Raw genomic sequence first — 20,787 nt, forward strand, 5'->3', positions numbered from 1 at the left:
GTCGCAGCAGAACATTAGTAATGATCCATAAGATATCCCTAGGTTATTCACATAAGGCACTCAAACCTGTAGTGAAGATGAATTATTACCTGTCAGAAATATCTGACAACACATTATTCGAAAGTAATTATGTAGGCCTATTCTCATGATTAAATCAATAGTGAAAATCGAACGCGGACAAACAAGTTATCGCTTCAGTAATGAATAAAATAGAGCCGAAACGAAAACCACGGAAGAAATAAAAAGAAAGTAGAAAACAAAAAAGAATTTGAACCTTTGTGTTACTTTCTTTTATTACATATTGAGTTGTTTTTCCTATTGAGGTGTATCCAGCTATATATATATATTTCACAGCTATATTTATGTATTATAGTCGATTCTTCATCATACATGTGTATTGACAGCATAGAAAGATTGTAAAGTAACAAAAATGTCATATTTTCCCCAAAAAATAATTGAGCAAATATTATCAAGGTCCGTTGCACATCTAACTTATTAATCCTCCATTGTTCCACAGTTAATATTTATCCTTGGCTCGCTTTAATGGTTGTATTGACAAATACAATTGAGTAATTTGTTAACTATTTATAGGTCAAGTGCACACAAAACCAGCTTCCTTTGGAATCATTGCAAAGAAATGAATATACCAAAGAGAGTGATATATGGTCTGCTGCAGTCGTTATCTGGGAAATAATGTCAAATGGTACTGTTTTGGAATCTTTTTGTTATTAATACAGTAACACATTACGAAATTAACAATTTAGAATAACACTCAGTTCAGTAATAGAGATTTGAAACCGAAAAAAGAGAGTTAATTCAAAAAGTATTATCCGCGTGCATGCTTACCACAAAGTTACGTCTTTTAAACGCAATCAATACATTAATAAGTCTGACGAGTACGTATTTTATACTGTAGCAACAGTATTCAATCAGTATGTTATGTGTAGGGGTAGCCGGACGTCTTCATTAAGCGATAGGGATTAAACAAGGATCGATATGAGTCGTTTAGCAGACCTGTAACTCAGGCAAAAGTGTTAATAATGTGTTGAAATATTCACAATATTTATTATAATTAAACGTTATACCTTACAGGCACGTCATTTCCAGGTCGTGACGAGGCAATCAGTGACTGGAGTTACAGAGCAAACCTCTCTGATTGCTCGACAACTAATTGCGAATTGAGGTATCGTTCTCTGTATAGTACCAGGTGTAATCGATATATATGTAAAAGTATAAAAGTATAAGATGTTTGAAGTGTCGTATTTTTTTAGTCCAATATACTCTCTCTATTAGCCTATACGTCCTATTGGTAATGATCTGGTATTTTTTACATCAAGCTACAGTGTTTTACTACTTTCTGCAGGATGATTAGAAAGTATTTAATTTTTCACAATGCGAGGTTATACAGTGGTATGATTTTCGCATAAGCTTAAATGTAGTGGTATGTCATGTCTGCCTTGGAAACGTTCAATCAATCCGTTCGCATATGCTTTAGTACTATTTTCTGCTCAGTGACAATCGAACATGTGATAGTAATCGCTGTAAGTATTTTGTTATTATGCAATATGATATTGTAACCGTCGCCGAAGTTCAACAAAGCTGCAACTCTGCAGTGTGAGTTAACAGTTGATGAATGCAGATCGAACTCTTGTACATAACCTGAGAGGAATGTGCTACAGGCAGCTATAACTTACCTTAATCTTAATGTCCTTTAAACCTGGTGACCATGGCAACTAAATCAACTTGGCAATACGCGAGAGTGAGAAGCCTTACTAATAGACTACACTACCTTGAGCACATGAGCAATTCATTTTCTTACCAGTGAGTTATATTTCTCCAACAGTCAACAATACAAAATATAATTACTACGAAAATTCTTGTTTAAGTAACTTAACAAAAAAAACATATCCACCTGCAACTAAAACAATTGCATGCATCACAGTTTACCTGTTTAGACGCTATTTCAGGCAAATACGCAGAGGTAATAATAACAGAAAGTCACTAGCTCCCGACTACGTAACATATTCGCATACAGGCAGCTGTGGAGCTGCTCGGCTGACGCTAAATAAATCAGTTATTCAGACCTATAGAAAATTAATATATGAAAAACTAACTCACCTGGTTAAAATGGGGCTTGGTGAGCTACTTCAGACTGGTAAGGCCACAGAATGCTCGCATAATATTTAAGTGTGCACTAGCGGTGAGGCGTATACAACAGCCATACGTGCTGTTCGGTAGTTTAGTATAAAATACTACAGGTACCACGCGTTGTCGCTCACTGTAGCCTAACGCTGTACATGTACAAAGCTCGGCTGTGTAGGTTTGACGTAAATAATAGGTACAAGCGATGTAGAATTTCATTACGATCCGTTTCTGGATTTTCGAAGCATAGAATCTAGCGTATTGCCTTTAATGAAAGATGACGAGCGACCAATCGATATATACGGATGGATAGAAAAAGGTAGTGATTTTACTGAGTAGAAAGTATTATCGCATAACCAGTCATAACTGTGTAAGTCGCTAAGAGGTGAACGAGGTGAGATTGAGAAGGTGGCGCTATTCCCGTATACAAAATATAGGTTCTCCACACAGCAAAAGCGGCAATACATGGCAATAGTGGTGACACCCGGTATTCTCTGCGTTATTAAGGGATCTAAAAGAAAACGTATAAAATAGAAGTAATCTAACAAAGAAGCACTATTTTCCCTATAATATGCATGTGACTGTACTCTACAACTTAAGGTTTCAGTATGATATCCGCATCCATGTTTTCTGCTTCAGGGATGAACTTTTACTTCGATGCTGGCAAACAGACGTATCTAAACGGCCTTCAATCTTGGAACTGAGGAAGTCTTATGAACAGGTTTGATCCAGATTGTTAACTTGGTTAACGGATTTCCTCTTCATAAGTGTCACATGCTTCAATCACATACAAAGTTCACAACCTCCGCAACGATTCGGAGAAAACATGAATTGGTTCTAATCTAACTGTTACCCCCGGGTAAGGGGAATTCCGGGGTGGTTCGCTTTAGGGCTGCAGAAAGGAGACAGAGAACATATGATGCAGACAGCTCAATTGGCAGAATAGCAAGCAATTTTTATTATTAGATCAACTTGCAGTAATTTGACTTTATTCCGGTGTAATACACAATTAATACGACAACATTGACAATATTGATCCAGGGAAATCCCCTAATTATGAAACAAAATCGGTGGCGCCCTTCTAGTACGTTCAAGAACAATACCACGCTGTGACTTAATACACGATAGGTCTGTATCTACGTTAGACAGTAAACAAACGGCGAGCCTAGCTTAATAGTAATACATTTACTAACGACCTCTATGTGATTAACATTTTATGAAATACACTAATTACCCTACTTGAATTACATAGCCTAATTGATAGTTTATATTACCACAGATCACAAGTCATGCAACGTACGAACCTTAAATGACGGATTTGACGACAAATAAGTGCTACTCGCTGACCTAACATACAATATTATACGTAATATTCTGTGACATCGTTGCACGAGTGGTAACATATTTTAATCTTTTATAATCCCATTGTTTCATCAACCAAGACTTAATCAAATCAAAACTAGAGGTTTGGTATAATTTATGTAAAATTACCTGCAGAAAGGAGACAGAGAACATATGATGCAGACAGCTCAATTGGCAGAATAGCAAGCGCCAGTGAACGTACGTTCCTACATAGGCATGCATGTACACATTTAGTGTGCGTTTTAGTGCTTGTAAATTATATGGAACGCCCATTTGATGATTTTGTAGCGGTACCTATTTTTCCGCGCAACATAGCTAACAAGCTACAATGAATAAATCAACAACGCTTCAACGAAATTTGATAACACATTTAATCGTTATTTTCTTTCTACTTCGTTCCTTTCCAGATTTCATCGCAGAGCGACCTGCAGTCATCATACATGACGATGTCATGAGATAATAATTATTTATAATCAATTAACAATTAATTGTTATACTCACATTTTAACTACCATCGGCTCTCAGTCAGAAAAGGGAAAGCTGTGACGTCATGCAAAGTCCGGTAGTCAATATTGTTGGATTAATCTGAGACGACGGACATGGTATCTTTAAGTAGTCACTTCGTTTGAATTTTTTTAACAGTAATTCAATAGACATCGTGTGTTTAATTCATTCTGTCTTTCATGCAATCTAGCTCATGGCTAGAAGCGATTTTAAAGCAAAAAAACATACATGAGAGGGTTTCAATTTACGTGGAATTATTTCAAAACCATGGTCGCGTTGTGGGGAACGGGGTCCATGGGGAGAAGCCCTCAAAAGTAGTTGGTCTGAAATATTTCTTGCTTGCTCGTTGCGACTGAAGCCCATGCCAAAGTGGAGTTTATTTTATTAGGTAGGAATCCCAGGACCGGAAGCTGCAAGTGCTTTCATGTAATTCCCTTCTAGCTATTTGAACTGAACCACAGAAATACATAGAATTCAGTTTCATCGGGAATTATTTCAATTTAAACTCATGTGTGGGTTCAAAGAGTGACCGGAAGTATTTAAACGTTATCAAACCGTTTTGGACGTGGGTCATTTTTATTTCATCCCAGTCGACTGTGGGGGGGGGGGGGCGGTGGATGAAGTCACACATTTATAGTCGGTACTGTATAATCAAGAGCTAGATAACGTATGTATGAGCTGATAATTTCTACTTGCACTTATTCAACAAGTCACTTGGCTTAAATATGATCTTTACGTTGTGTACAGGCCGATTGGACCGTGTTTATTTCCTTCTGTATTTGATGTGTATATAGTTCCTTTTGTATTTAATCCAGCCATGCATTCGGCTATATGAAGTCACTCAATTAGGATTATATCTAATGCTTTACCAAAAGCTATAATCTATAGAGTTCTGTGGCTACTGTATTATAGAATGTGAAAGTAAACGGAAATAAAGACTTCCCTTGTCAAGTTCTTATCCAAAACGTGTCATTTCTGTGTATGATAGTTGAATACTGAGAAAACGTAACTGGATACGTTATTGCTTCTCTTACGTGGTTATAAGCCTACGTCACAAAGTGTGTGCATTATTAGATTGGACATCTACTTTAGTAGTATTTGTTTACCATCTTTTTATTTTGGCGATTTATTCCCTATGCTACTACCGATAGAGAACAGGAAACTAGTATCCTGTTTCCTGTGGGATGAACCTGTGGAGTGCGTAGGGTTTCAAATGTGGGGGCCAAGTTCACACTGATTTAGGTAGTTGCCTAAATCGTTATGGAAGGACCAGTGGACAGAGCGATGGATTGGATAAAGAAGAGGCGTTGCACTGGGATTATTTAATCCGATTACCATGGAGGAGGATCTGGGGTCCTCTGCAGGCGCGGCGGAACGGAAAAATTATTGGGGGGGCTAATGTGTGGAGACTATCTAAGCGGAGCGCCACCATCGGTTGGCGCGGAGCGTACAAGAAAATTTTGGGTTTTTTCAAACCCCCAGATGGCCGGAAACGGCACTTCCCGAGTGTTTTATGCTGCGAATACCTAGCCCTAAAATATGGGTTTCAAGCCTGCAATTTCTCAGATTGCACGTAAAAGTCTGTAAAAACATTGTAATTTGTATATTCGATGGTGTTTTTAAGAGAGTAGCTATTACACGTAGTGTACTCGCAAAGACGTTTTTGAGTGTAGTAAGGGCAGTGGCGGAGCTAGGGGTATTGGTCGGGGGGGGGCAAGAATGGACTGTAGGGGCGCTTTCGACACTATCTAAGCGGAGCGCCACCACAGGTTGGCGCTGAGCGTACAGGAAATTTTGAGTAAAGTTACTCCCTAGATTGCAGGAAATGACCCTTTCCGGGCCTTGCTAATTTGCAGATAAACGGAGAATAAGTAGGTGTCGTCGCCATTTTGTCCGAAAATTACACCAACAGAATATGACAAATGTCAATAGGTATTGGAGAGCGCAATAAAATAGTCAATAATCGCGAATAAGTTAAAAGTAGTGAAAAGCTGAAAAGGGCGCCAGCAGTCAATTTGAGTCCGTCAGGAGGGGGGGGGGGATCCGCCCCCTGACTGTATATATGGACGCTCCGCCCTCTAAGTAAGGGGATGTTGGAGAACTGGCTGAAATGAGGCAAGTCATTGGCCTAAGACGAAGTTGTGTTACGCTTACCGGTACTCACACTCACTGCTTCCATTTTTCACGGGGCGTGAAGACGCGGTTGGGGTGAAAATGTGGTCTATAGCCAGGGGACGGGCCGACGGACCAGTGTGCATCGGACAGATCGACAAGTATGCATTGAAAAATGGGCAGATGCACGTTTCGGAGCCTTGGTAAATATTGGGGGGGCTTATCATGCATTTGCCCCCTCAACTTTTTCATTGGGGGGGGGGCTGAGCCCCCCAAGCCCCCCCGGTTCCGCCGCCACTGGTCCTCTGTTATAAAAAAAATTGGATGTGAAATGATGCATTTACAGGCATTTTTTGAATATATGTTAGGTCTGTATAAGAAGCAAATAGCGCTAAATTGTGGTGATATACCGTCATAAATTCCCCAACAGGGCAGGAGAGGAAGCCTTATTCAATGTAATACTCCCAAGGGAACAGTAAGTGCTTCATCACATACCCATAGTAAATGTCTGCCTGGGGAAAATGAATCAGCTGTTTCCCAATCAGACTTGGTAGGGAATGAGCAGGATCTAAGCAAACGTAAGTCTTACAATCATTTGAAAGGGTTGCAAGGAAGTCCAAAGCTTTCCAACTATACTGGAAACCCTATCCCCAAACGAGGTAGGCCTATATAGAACAAAATCCCGTCGTGAGTGGGAGGCCATGCCAGCAGAAGCAGAATAAAGAAAACCAAGAACAATGCTGTATGAACAAAATGTATTTATTTTACAATAAAAATAATAGAAACAAGTAATTTAGGGTAGTCCTCCATCATAATAAAGCTTCTCTATTAAAAATATACACAAATGATTGGGTTTACTTAATACTATACCGTACCACATCTTCAGTGTTTAATTAACTACGCCATGTTTATTTTGGGCTGGAATGACAAATGTACATGCTTCCTTATGATACAGGATTACCCTAAACAGAAATCTGAATATTTAATTTCTTTCAATGTATGATCAAACAACAACCTTAAAAATTGGTCATGGATACTTATTACTTATGAAATTACATAATTGAGTACTGATATTCATCAGCTATTTTTACAGAAGATGCATGATTCTACTGATACGCACATGCTTTGTCAATTGTAAATTTGAAAAAATTACATAAAATACACAGATGGCAAATGATATGTTGAAACAATTTGGTAGTTCTAAATTACTGTGACACTTCATTTGAAAATAATACCATATACCAAGGAGACGTGATCTTATGAGGAACCTTTTTCCAAAGTAACAAATGCTCCCAAGCGAACAGTAGATGATTTGTCACTTGTCATTAGACCCATAATTAATCGCAGCCTTGGGAGAATGAATTAGCTGCCCCAATCAGAATTGGTAGAGGAAGAACAGGATCTAAGCAGAGGTCAAGACAAGTCTTTCAACTACTTTGAAAGGGTTGAAAGGAAGTCCAAAATAGCTCTCCAACTGTAAGAGAGTAGCACAACTACTGGAAACCTATCTAATTTGGCAACCCATCACTTTAGCAGGAATATAAAACAACATCTCGTCTTATGCGGGAGGCCATGACAACATAAGCTGTATAAAGAAAACCAAGAACAAAGCTTATGACTAACAAATCTTTTCGTTTTTACAAAACAAAACAAAAATAATAATTTAGTAATTGCACATTATTAAGAGAGAAGTTCCTCTTAGAAAAACATGACATATGATCGGATTTCCTTTTAAAATATAATTTCAGTTTTACATCTTGTCATTAAATATTTAGTCATGTCTATATCAGGACCGCAACGACAAAAATATCTGCTTCCTTATGATAAAGAATTACCTTAAAACAGCAATCTGATTATAAAATTTGTGCCAATGTATGATCCAAACAACTTTACAAAATGGTTGTGGATAATTATAAAATCACATAATTGAGTACTACAGATCTTTTGCAAGGAGTAAATTTGAGTACAGACCAGTAGTATTCTACTGATACACACAAGCTTTTGTCAATTCAAAATAATTTGATCAAAATTACATACAAATACACAGCTAGCAAAAGGCACAATTGTCATCAAACTCAACTTAAACCAGAATGAAAACATTTCATGGTTCCTTGCTGCTGTTCATTAGTTCCATTCATAGGGAAATTTCTAACAAAGCCCTGATACAACAACAGTAATTTATGCTCACAAACTTTTGTTGCCAAAGTAATGCTAAGCCCTGATATCAATTGCAACACACATCAGTGTGTGAAGACTATCTACCATCATCATACCAAGTTTGACGAAATTCCGACTAGTAATAGTAGCCAAGTAATTGCAATTTGGGGTATTTCACATTTGACCCCATGACCTCATTAATATTCATGATATGAGCACCAAAATCAACAGGGTTAATCTACTTACTATGGGCCACCCACTCACCAGTATAGTAATGATTGGTCATTCCCTTGTTGAGTTATTGTGCATACAAACTTTTCATAACGAAATAATGCTAGCCCCCCCCCCCTTATAAACATGCATGATATCAATTGCAACACACATCAGTGTGTGGAGACTATCTACCAATATCATCATACCAAGTTTGACGAAATTCCAATAAATAGTAGCCAAGTTATTGCAACTTGGGAGTTTTTCACGTTTGACACGTGACCTCATTAATATTTTTAAACTTTGACCTCATATACCTTCGCACACGAAGGTCACACGGGGGTCAACCTATTGACATTTATGATCAGAAGGTACCTTTGACATCTGAAAATAGCATCGAAACTGTAAAAATCCCCAAAACATGAAAAGGTCACCAGAGGTCAAATTGAGGTCAAGGGTCACCCAGATGCGGGTCGACAATTGGATTAAATTGAAGCAACTCCCAACCCTAACGGACAATTCGTTCTCAAGTTATCACAAAAATACTAGTTTTTTATCATTAATTGACCTTTGGTGACCTCGGATCACATGACTGTTAAGTTTGAAAATATTCCCCTATACCATTTGCAACTTGTCCCAAAATATCAACCGTGTCACACCTTGGAACTGGGAATTATTGCACTAAATGTCTGAAAATTTACTTTGACCTCATATAACTGAACCCACAAAGGTCACCTGGGGTAAACCTATTGACATTTTTGATTGGTGAGATGTGAATATAGCATCAAAACTGTAAAAATTCAAAAAAAAATTTCTTTGCCCATTTTCTCACCCAAAATACTAGTTTTTTAACATTAATTGACCTTTGATGACCTCGGATCACATGACTGTTAAGTTTGAAAATATTCCTCTATACCATTTGCAACTTGTCCCAAAATATCAACCTTGTTACACCTTGGCACTGGGAGTTATTGCATTAAATGTCTGAAAATTAACTTTGACATTGTATAACTTTACACACAAAGGTCACCCGTGTGTCAACCCATTGACATTTTTGATCGGAAGGTACCTTTGATATCCAAATCTAGCATCAAAACCAAACATTTTCTTTTTCGCCCGTTTTCTCCCAAACTAAACATTTTTTCTAATGTGACCTTTGACCTTTTGACCTTGGTTTCAAATGTAGTTTGATCTGCTGATTCCAAAAATCAACACGACAAGTGTGTACAGCCATCCTAACTCCGACCGAAAACTTTGACCCCATATAAGTTCGCACACAAAGGTCACACGGGGGTCAACCTATTTATGATCGGAAGGTACCTACCTTTGACATCTGAAAATAGCATCGAAACTGTAAAAATCCCCAAAACATGTAAAGGTCACCAGAGGTCAAATTGAGGTCAAGGGTCATCCAGATGTGGGTCGACAATTGGATTACACTGAAGCAACTCCCAACCCTAACGGACAATTCGTTCTCAAGTTATCGCAAAAATACTAGTTTTTTAACATTAATTGACCTTTGGTGACCTCAGATCACATAACCGTTAAGTTTCAAAATGTTCCCCTAACCAGTTCACAACTTGTCCCAAAATATCAACCTTGTCGCACATTGGCACTGGGAGTTATTGCAGTTTTAGTATTTTGGGTTTTTGGACCATAACTGACCTTTGGTGACCTTTGTTGAGTTATCGTGCATACAAGCTAAAGCGTCACACACGCACACACACATACACCCACACACACGCCAACCTGAATACATAGGTTCCTTTGCTTTTAGCAAGGAACCAAAAACAGTTACTTTCACACTTCATATAAAAATATTACCATCTACTGATGAGACAAGATGATCTTCTGAGGTTTCAAGGCATCAAAAGTAGTTTAGTTTAGTAGAAAAAGGATAAGGAGGGACACTAAAGTCCCCATCAAGGACCCTATAGACTCACTCAGACCGGATCACAATGCTTAAATTGCTTGTCCAAAGCATTCTTAAACCCACTGACACTACTTGCAAGTACAACTTTCTCAGGCAAACCGTTCCACTCATTCACAACCCTATTAGAAAAAAAGTTATGCCGAATATTAATCCTACTTTGTGACTTCTGGAGTTTAAGGCAATGACCTCTGTATAACTACTATTAGCAAACATGAAAAAGCCGGTAAAATAAATTGTCAAAACCATACACAATCTTTAAAACCTGAATCAAGTCTCTGGTTCCTCATATTTTTCAATTAAATATACATAATTTCACACTGCCATTTCGGTTTTTGATTTTAACAAATGAAATCATTATTGAAACCCAAACATAATGAAGACTAGATCTCCTTTTACAGTTTAAATACAAAATCCTGCAACTTTGCTCATTGCAGTGAGTCAATTGGCTATAAGCAATGCCGTACAATCTATAACCTTTTAACAAACGAAATCTTTATTAACAGCCCAAACCAGTGAAGACCAGACCTTTTGCAGTTTACACACATAAGTAATTCCACTGATTTTAGTCAGTTATAATAAACCATCTCTATTGCTCACGTAAACGAACATGGTTGGGTTGGGTCTAGTGCAAATTTGTGAGCTTTTAAAAGATATATGCAAAACCAAAGTCACAACCGGCAAATAGTTTCATACTTTCACAACACATCCTCTTTCACTGAAAGGACTTAACTGCATTCACAATTTGAATGAAAGCAGGGTCTATTTTATATACGAATCCCCAAAAAGTCTTTAAATAACTTTGTTTAAGTATGTTGTAAACTACAGTAGAATGCTCAGCAGATGCTTGCTCTATACACATGCTCTGTTGTTATTATTATCATATCTGTTTTGGAATACCAAAAGTGATATGTACAGGAATGTAGTGTTAAGTTATAGAAACATCTTATGAAGTTACTTGAAAGCCCTTCTTGTATAAAATGACAAAAGAGCCAGGCCTACCTTACATATATGTTGAGTTCCATGTATTAGACCATAAATGTGGATACATCTCAGCACAACCACCAATCACATCATATTTTGGTTGCTATCGGTTGGATAACTTGCAGTTGTCTTACCTCTTGTAATTTATTGCAATTCCTGCCACTGTGATGAATATTCAGTTTGCTTCAACCAAACTTGTGCGTGTAGTACCTGCTTTTCCTTTTTTCTTTTCATGGTTTATTTCTGACTAGCAATGTTACCAGTGGCACAACATCAGTGGTATGTTACAATTTGTCCTAAGTAACTTTGGTAACTGTGGAAGTACTTGTAAAAATGACCATGGAAGTATGTGTATGTAACCATGTAGGAATGTACAAAATGCCAATCATTCAACATCAAACTAAGTTATTGTCCATTTATGTAAAACGGAAGCATACAAAAAGTCCTTTTCCTACACCGGAGCAAAACTCTGGAATATGCTACCTGCTGATATACAGAAATTACAAAGAGAAAAGTCTTGCCATTTTCAAAAACGAAATAAAACGTCTCGATGCTGTTTAAAGTGACATAACTCTTGCCCTATTCTAATATGTACTATCATGATTTCTTATATTGTTTTTCTTTATTTCATTTAGTCTCATATAACTTTTATGTATGTGTTATATTCTTATTCTGTTTTATCTTTTTAATATTTGACACCTTTTGCTAATTCTTATGTTTTTAAATAATTTCTCTATTTTGATAATTCTTATATTTTTGATTATTCTTATATTTTTGATAATTCTTTTATTTCCATTTTCATCTATTTTGTACATGGCTAACTTACTTTTACACATATTTTGCAGTTGTCTTCACTTTACAGCTTTAATTGTTTTGTATCTGTACATTTAATTTGTTTTGTTTTGCTATGTTTTACGTAAAACGTTTATTGTTAAAAGCATGGCCTTATTGGAAACCAGCTTTTGCTGAATAAGCAATCCTGGAAAAAATGCGAATAAATAAAAAATAAAAAATAAATAAAATTTACTCAAGGCTCATAGCTGATTTATCATCACACAGCAGCTTCAATGTCTTGTGGATTTCTTGCTTCTAGTTCCATAAGGTCTCTAGATGCTGTGCTGCTATTGGGACTAGATGACAAACCTAGATGAAAAGAGAACACACAAACTGTTTCAGTTAACTTTCTTTGATGAAAGCAATTTATTTTGCACTATGGATGTTTGAATTAATATTTCAAACAGGAATCCAGGCTAATATTTGAAAGCACTAATAGAATATATGCTTGGAATGTACGTATGTATTATATGGGTGAATCAGATACAAAGGGTTGGGGGGATGGGGTAAGAGCAAGACAATGTTACCTGTTTACGAGATAACTAATACTTAAAATGTTACGCAACTGGTGAAGCCATCTCGGTTTATTGTGTGAAGCCAATAGATCCACCTAGTCATGATCAGATATATTCAGATTTTATTTGGCTCTGTATGGAAATTTGAAATGTGGAAAGATAAATGCACAAAGGCATTTACAAATAAAATACCATTCAACATTATCTTTGCAAAGGTTTCTCCTTGAATCTGAAGCCTATTTAGTGTCATAATCCTACCAGTATTTCTGTTAAACCCATCCACATCCACTTAAAATCATTGAGAAACATGACTTTATTTAAACTTAACAAAAAGTCTGGGCAAATTATTTGTCTGAAATGAATTAAACTACTGCTGATTAGCTTAATCAAAGCCAGATCACACTTGAATGTTTACCCTGTCCTTCAAAACGTTGCTGTAAACAAGGTATCACAAGCACCATTAACACAATTGAAAAAAGTGTTACTGAAAAATTATTTTTGTCTATGTTTTTCCACAATTACATTGCACTTTGTTACAAAAAATAACACATCGGTACTTACCTGAATCTGGGAGTGACTCCTGTTTCTTCTGTCAAAATAAAAAAATTAAGACAGTGTTGCATATAATGATCAACCAATGAACCAATTTGGAATACCAAATTTGTGCATTTGGTTCTGTAAATATAACACTGTTTACACAAAACTTCACCAAGAAAACAAAGCCAAATGACTAAGTGATTCTTTGTCACTTTTTGTATGAGAATAGTTCATGGAACAAAGCAGACAAGATTTCAAGTTACACCATTGCTGAATTCATATGATCAGCAAGGTCCTCACTTTCACGCTTATCTGCTTACACGGCAAATGATTGCTCTCTGACATGACGGGCAATTCAAATGCCACTTAAAACAATTTCAAATAAAGAATAAATTTAACATTTCGACCATTGCTAACCTTTCATCTCTACAATAAACAATGAATATCTTGAGCTGAATAAGGGGCATCTTCTTGCAAATTCCACATGCAAGATTCCATTTGAGAGGTATTGCGCTCGAAGCAAAATATTGCACATATACAAGCATGCCATCACCAATAGCATAGGTTCCTGTTGCCTTTGGCAAGAAAGCCAAAATCTAACCAAATCACATTCATTTATAATATTCCCTTGTTAAAATGTCAACAACAAAAAGAACTAGAAGGCTGACTTTAATAATTTTATGAACTATCATATCAATCTATATATAACTTGGTAGGTGGTAAACTTGACTTAACACAAATGAGCTGCTTTATTAAGTAACCATTGCTTTACAATTCTGACCAACACAGTTGAAGTCTCATAACTTAGTCCTCAACCAAGGGATCACATATTGCCAATATTCCATCACACCCCAAGAGAAGTTGAGCACAAAATAGCAGTTTTGGTATTTTGACAAAATCAACAGACTGACATTGGAACTGATAGGCTTACAAATGGACAGAACAATCCTGGCAGCATGCTATTAATTGAATATTTATAATTATCTTACCAGATAGGACAGGAGAGCGGTACACTTTTCAATGGCATCTTTCAAGAAATGAAAAAGATAACAAATAGATGGTATGAAACAGTTAAGCACTTGTACCTTAAGAAATTCATCAAATGGACAATTGTTAAGCATTCTTATAAAATAACAGAAAGATCTAAAATATATCTGGATAGTAAATGAATGGCAAATGGTAGTTGGTGGTTGGTTACATTTACCAAACATGCAATCTATAACAGCACCTACATATCCAATCAGTAAAGTACATATAAAGCAAACTATTCTGCAACTTACCGTTGTTGCTTACTGGTTGCTGCTGCAATAGAAACATCAGAATGGTGTAAGGTCAGAGATTAATAAAGGAATATAGACATGGTGAGAAGTTATCAAAACATATAAACTTGATCAATTATAGTTTTAACTCTTTTACTCCTTTATTCATGCAATATATTGCGGATAATCTGTCTTCTGAAGTGGCAAACGATGAGCAAGGAAAAGTCAGCTAGGTTTGATGCTTTTCATTGCATGTCTCTACTCTCACCAATGACAAACAACCATTCTCATTATTGAGAAGAAAGGGAACCTACAACAATTGACCAAGTAACCTTGCTACTCTGCCTATTGAACCTCACTATCGCACCATTAATCATCTGCACATCATACCAATAACCTGGACACTGAAGATGGGAAAAAGTCATCAACAGATCTTGCAATTAACAACAAAAGTCTCATCTGAGTAAAAAAAAATCATCTTGACCATAGCAGTGTCTGGGAGGAAGTGACCCAACCTTATTTGCCCACAGGTATTCTCACTAGAATAAATATAGCCTCCTTTCCTCACAATAACAGTGTGGGTTTCAGGATATGGTAAAGAAAAACCATACCAGAGATGGTTTTAATCAACTTAGTTATAAAAAATGAACACTACTAGTAAATGTTCTCAAATATAACATAAGGAACCTGCACTAAATTAACACTGCTCAAGATCCTGGACTGAACTGAATGTTGAAAGACCCATGAGAAATGAGTACTACAGTACTGTAGGTCAAAACTGTTATCTCCACCTGGCAGCAGGCATGAGGTTGTTCAGGAAGCTACTCAACAGTTAGGTAGACAAAACTGCAAACTCTCTATGTGAGGCCTAGTAGGTAAAAACAAGGCCACAAACTTGCTATAAGCAATAAACACATTCAAGTACAAGAAAATCCAATTTCCCACATTCACTTAACACACTGTGGACTAGATAATGTTATAGAAGTGTTACATTCCCCCCTCCGCCACCCCGCCGCCCAACATCAATTGACAGTACTGGGTGGATTCATTCAAATTAATTCAAACTGACCACAAGCACACCGAAAAGAAAAGTCAGTATAACAAAATAACAGCATGAATTGAAGGAATTAGGGATGTTTTTAGTGTCACACAATGTGCCATTAATGAAATGGAAAAATATACTGCACTGTTATTTGGAAACCTCACCCCAACATCTAATTACTAATTCTATTTAGACTTTGTAATTTAGATAAATACCAAATAACCCTTCTTCTTAACTCCAGGAAGTGTGTAATATTAGGTCTGTGATGTCAACATGATGATATTAGATGTTACTCCAAATGACTACTATTCTATTGCAATATTGAATGCTTTGTTTGTCAGTAGATATCTGATTTATAACATTGTAAAGACTAGAACATCTATGGCCATGCAGCTCAATTGACGATTGTAAAGTGACTTGTATAAACTATTGTTTTTCAAACACCATGAGAGAAAACCATTTCATGTCAGTAACTGCCATGGTAAACACTACATGTGGAGGAGAAACAAAACTCCTCTGCACTTTTGCAGCTATGACCAAAATTGTCTAATATGCAGCAAGAAAAGAATAAATTTGAAATGAGCGATTGACATACTACTGCATTGTAATCCTAATATGGATTGTATGTCAATGTAGGATTGAGTAACATACCAATCAGACATACTCTTCACAGCTTGCCTAAGCCCATTTTCAGATTTTCGTTTTGTCAATTAATATCCTTTCCACATAAATGTCCACATTTAAATTGACATAAAGACTTCCCAGAGTTTGACCCAAGGACTTAACATGGACAATACTACCGGTGCAATGTGATAAACTCCAGTTTGACTTCAACCTAACAGCAAAGATAAGTATGATGGTCTCTTAAAGAGAAGCACACAAAGACTGCTGGGAGAAATTACCATGTACTGCAACCAATGTCATCTTTTCCCTTGTAATATGCAAAATATGACACCTTAACTATTCTGTTGTATATACTGCATATTGTGCAACTTCATAGAAATAATTGCTTTGAATTATAATTATTGTAAATCTAAACACGCCTCTCAGAGAGCAAGTTTGCAAGCATCCTTTCATAAGTCTGCCAGTAGCTTCACATAACTTTTGACATTATATTACAGTGCCCTCTGTTTAAGCCACTATCAGCTGATTATTGTTACCAGCTTTATTCAAAATTAGATTCATAGCCAAACGATGAACCTTAGGACATCCATATGTTTGTATGCTCTATTTTCTGGTAAAATGCATAGCAGAAATGTGAAAACAAAAAAGTAACAAACAGAATGATCTACAAGTAAACTAACCTTTTGTTAACACATACAGATCAACGGTAGGTACATCAATCAAAGCAAAATATTTGATCATTACCAGAATATACATAAAACATTCTCTGATTATTTCTCAAAGCAACTGAAAGTCAGAAAAATATCTCACCAGAGAAACCCCTTCTTCTTGCATCATTGGGTGTTCAGCCTCTTCAAGATCTGTGAGAAATATGAAAGTTTTGATACCAGTGTGGGCAATGACTTTTTACCTCTACAAAACATTAGGATTATATATTGTTCTTAAGAAGAGGACCCCAACAAAGTTCATCCAAGCTTTATTTACAGGAATAATTGTTAACAATTTTCCCTTGCTTTGATCTCTCTGGTGACCTCAAATTGCCTTTGAACTCTCCAGCAATGGATAAGTGTCTTGTCCTCACTAGAGTGGATCCACATACAATGTATGAAGTCTAATTTAATTTGTGAGTTACCATGGGAGCAGCACTGTCCTAAAATTGTTTTGTGGTCAGATGTACACACACAATATTATTGCCAAAATATCACAAATCCACCGTTGGTCCTTTGAGAACCTGTTGAGGACCAGTTGTCTGATATGAACAAGAGTTGGCTCTTTTAACAGAACTCACAGAATCATCCTAACTGTACTTATTAATAATTTTAACAAAACCAAATAAACCTTGATCTCTAATAACTTAGCACACAAAGGTTACAGAGGAGTCAACTTATGGACAATTTAGATCGGAATATGGCCACGAAAATTCAAATAATCAACTTGAAAGTAGCTACTACAGGTCTCTCTCATTAATATTCTTGAGATTAGCACCAAAATCAATATGGCTCTTCTACCCACTATGTGGCATATATGTACCAAGCATTGTTTCCTCTAAGAAAAATCCCATTGAGTCAAAATGGCTAATATCTGAATATTTGACTCACCACCGTCCTGGGGGAGGGTCTAAGGGGAGGGGTAAAATTCTGGGCAAATTATTTTATTGAACCCAAAACACAATCGGTCAACGATTTCGTGACTTTTCACGATGTTACATTTTGCTGACAGTATTAGTACCAGGGGTGTAGCTAGGATTTTCAAAGTTGTAGGCATGACTATCTGAGCAGAGCGCCACCATCTGTTGGTGCGGAGCGTACAAGAAAATTTTTGGTTTTACAAACCCCCCAGATGGCTGTAAACGGCCCTTCCCGATTGTTCATTCTGTTTCCGTGGCCTCTTGGTAAATTGAGACACCTCATTCAATATTACTTTTAAACCCAAACAAGAGCCAAAGGGCACTATGGTTCCTTGCTTGTAAGGAATATTTACAAGGGAGCAGCACTGTCCTGAAATTGTGATGTGGTCCGATGTACACAGACAACATTACTGCAAAAAATATCACAAATCCACCTTTGGTCTTTTTGAGAACCTGTTGAGGACCAGGTGTCTGATATGAGCAAGAGTTGGCTCATTTTACAAAACTCACAGGGTCTAAGGGGAGGGGTAAAATTCTGGGCAAATTATTTTATTGAACCCAAAACGCAATCGGTCAATGATTTCGTGACTTTTCACGATGTTACATTTTGCCGACAGTATTAGAACCAGGGGTGTAGCTAGGATTTTCAAAGTTGTAGGCATGACTATCTGAGCAGAGCGCCACCATCTGTTGGTGCGGAGTGTACAAGAAAATTTTTGGTTTTACAACCCCCCAGATGGCCGGAAACGGCCCTTCCCGATTGTTCATTCTGATTCCGTGGCCTCTTGGTAAAATGAGACACCTCATTCAATATCACTTTTAAACCCAAACAAGAGCCTAAAGGGCACTATGGTTCCTTGCTTGTAAGGAATATTTACAAGGGAGCAGCACTGTCCTGAAATTGTGATGTGGTCCGATGTACACAGACAACATTACTGCAAAAAATATCACAAATCCACCTTTGGTCTTTTTGAGAACCTGTTGAGGACCAGGTGTCTGATATGAGCAAGAGTTGGCTCATTTTACAAAACTCACAGAATCATCCTAACAGTACTTATTAAGAATTTTAACAAAACCAAACAAACCTTGATCTCTAATAACTTAGCACACAAAGGTTACAGAGGAGTCAACTTATGGACAGTTTAGATCTGAATAAGCCCACGAAAATTCAAAGAATCGACTTGATAGAAACTATAGAGGTCAACGGAGGTCAACCTGAAGTCAAAGGTCACCCAAATGCAGGTCGACTATAGGATTACAATAGCGTAACTCCCAACCTTGACGGACATTTGGTTCTCAAGTTTTGGCAAAAATACTAGTTTTTGACCACTAATTGACCTTTGTTGAACTTGGATCACATGACCGTTATGTTTGGAAATGATTCCTTACCCTATTCACAACTACTCCTAAAATATCAACCATGTCGGACCCTGTCAATGAGAGTTATTGCTATTTTAATATTTTGGTTTTTGGCCTCTAACTGACCTTTGGTGATACAGGCACCAAAAACAATACACCTTCTCACTATGGCAGATCTATATACCAAGTTTGAGTTTAGTCCAACTTTCCTTGTTGAGTTACAGTGTAACCAAGCAAGTGTCACAGACACACATACATACACACCCAAACACACACCAACCTGACTACATAGGTTCAAGGAACCAAACAGGGAGCAAGATCTAAAGAAAGGAATATTGATAGAATGCAAATTCTTGTAAAAATTTCTCACTGCAAGAACTCCTCCTTGATGAACATTGGCATCATATAAATGTAATAATGAATTAATGACCTCAGCAAAGTTTAACCAGTTCTGGAACAATTCTTGGAGATATATGGAACGAACAAGAAATGCCATAGTCAGTTTCACTATATGATCTGTCTGCCACATATTAATACATGTAGCATGTATTGGAAGAACAACTATGCTAACTCAAATCTATGACTCAGAGGTTAAATGAATGTTACCATGAAGTATAAATCTGACAGACTTAATGGTTGACCAACTAAAATCCTATAAAGAATATGAAAAGCTTTACAGTGTGATCTTACCTTTTTTCTTCTTTCTTGGGTTCTGAAGAGAAAAGAAAATATTATGTGAAACTTAGTTGAAACACTACAACAATTGATCATACTTTTAAATACATCAACTCACTCTGTGTTGAGATATTGGAACATCACATTCTACCATTAACTATAATACAAGGATCAATAACTATAATTTAAGGAATTTAACTATAATTTAAGAAAATTGAAACAATACATAAGGACATTCAGTACCTTGAACTCATTAAAGTTCAAGTTTAGTGTAAATGAAAATCGAAAAGTTATACTAAGCTTCAATCCACTGGATACACTTTGATTAATCATATTATATCATGCAATGTTGTAACAACTTAATGACAAAAAGAAACTTAAAGCAGCATTTTGCCTTTGGTCGCCATTTTCTACTATTTTGACATGTCCATCGATTTTTTGACATATACTGTATCAATCACAAAACAGCAAACTAAGATATTAGCCAAGTTTTTCCCTGTAAAACAACGTTAATTGGCGAGTAATTAACTATATTTGCAGATAATGAGAAGAGTGTCCTCGACAAATTCCACAGTTAAAATTAATCGCATACAGTTCTGCCAAACGCACTAGTTTGAATTCAACCAATCAGAGATGCAGGTTTAGTTATGAGCCGTTGCTAAATATAGATTCAATACTTTCTGTTGGTACAACCAAGGAGATGTAATGGAACTCCCTGGTACAACTGCCATATAGACTGTACACAAATCAAGCTTGGTGTTGGATTACGTATTGGTCAATGATGTTCGAAGTGTTTAAATATTCATATTATGGGCGAGGTATATTGGGTTCTTACGGTAAATATCTTGGAGAAAAACAAAGTTGAAAGTTGCAAATTTTTCGACTTTTATGCAACCAAATGAAGTAAGATTTAA

At 36.7% G+C, this 20,787-nt stretch overlaps 2 protein-coding genes across 23 annotated transcripts in view; one reads left to right on the forward strand and one right to left on the reverse strand.

The window, feature by feature from the left end:
• The window catches only part of LOC139981990 (aqualysin-1-like), an 87,677-nt gene extending 82,718 nt beyond the window's left edge, over positions 1–4,959 (forward strand). For 10 of the 11 annotated variants that reach the window (XM_071994491.1, XM_071994492.1, XM_071994494.1 and 7 more), the window contains 4 exons: positions 592–703; positions 1,093–1,183; positions 2,782–2,863; positions 3,912–4,959. The gene's annotated coding sequence lies outside the window, so the exon portion shown is untranslated. The remainder of the gene's footprint in view (positions 1–591; positions 704–1,092; positions 1,184–2,781; positions 2,864–3,911) is intronic. The other variant, XM_071994490.1, reaches the window with a different exon arrangement.
• The window catches only part of LOC139981981 (uncharacterized), a 471,811-nt gene that overhangs the window by 428,359 nt on the left and 22,665 nt on the right, over positions 1–20,787 (reverse strand). The gene's annotated exons all lie outside the window — the stretch shown is intronic.

Source organism: Apostichopus japonicus, chromosome 16 (assembly GCF_037975245.1).
Source record: "Apostichopus japonicus isolate 1M-3 chromosome 16, ASM3797524v1, whole genome shotgun sequence".
In the NCBI taxonomy this organism is placed as follows: domain Eukaryota; kingdom Metazoa; phylum Echinodermata; class Holothuroidea; order Aspidochirotida; family Stichopodidae; genus Apostichopus; species Apostichopus japonicus.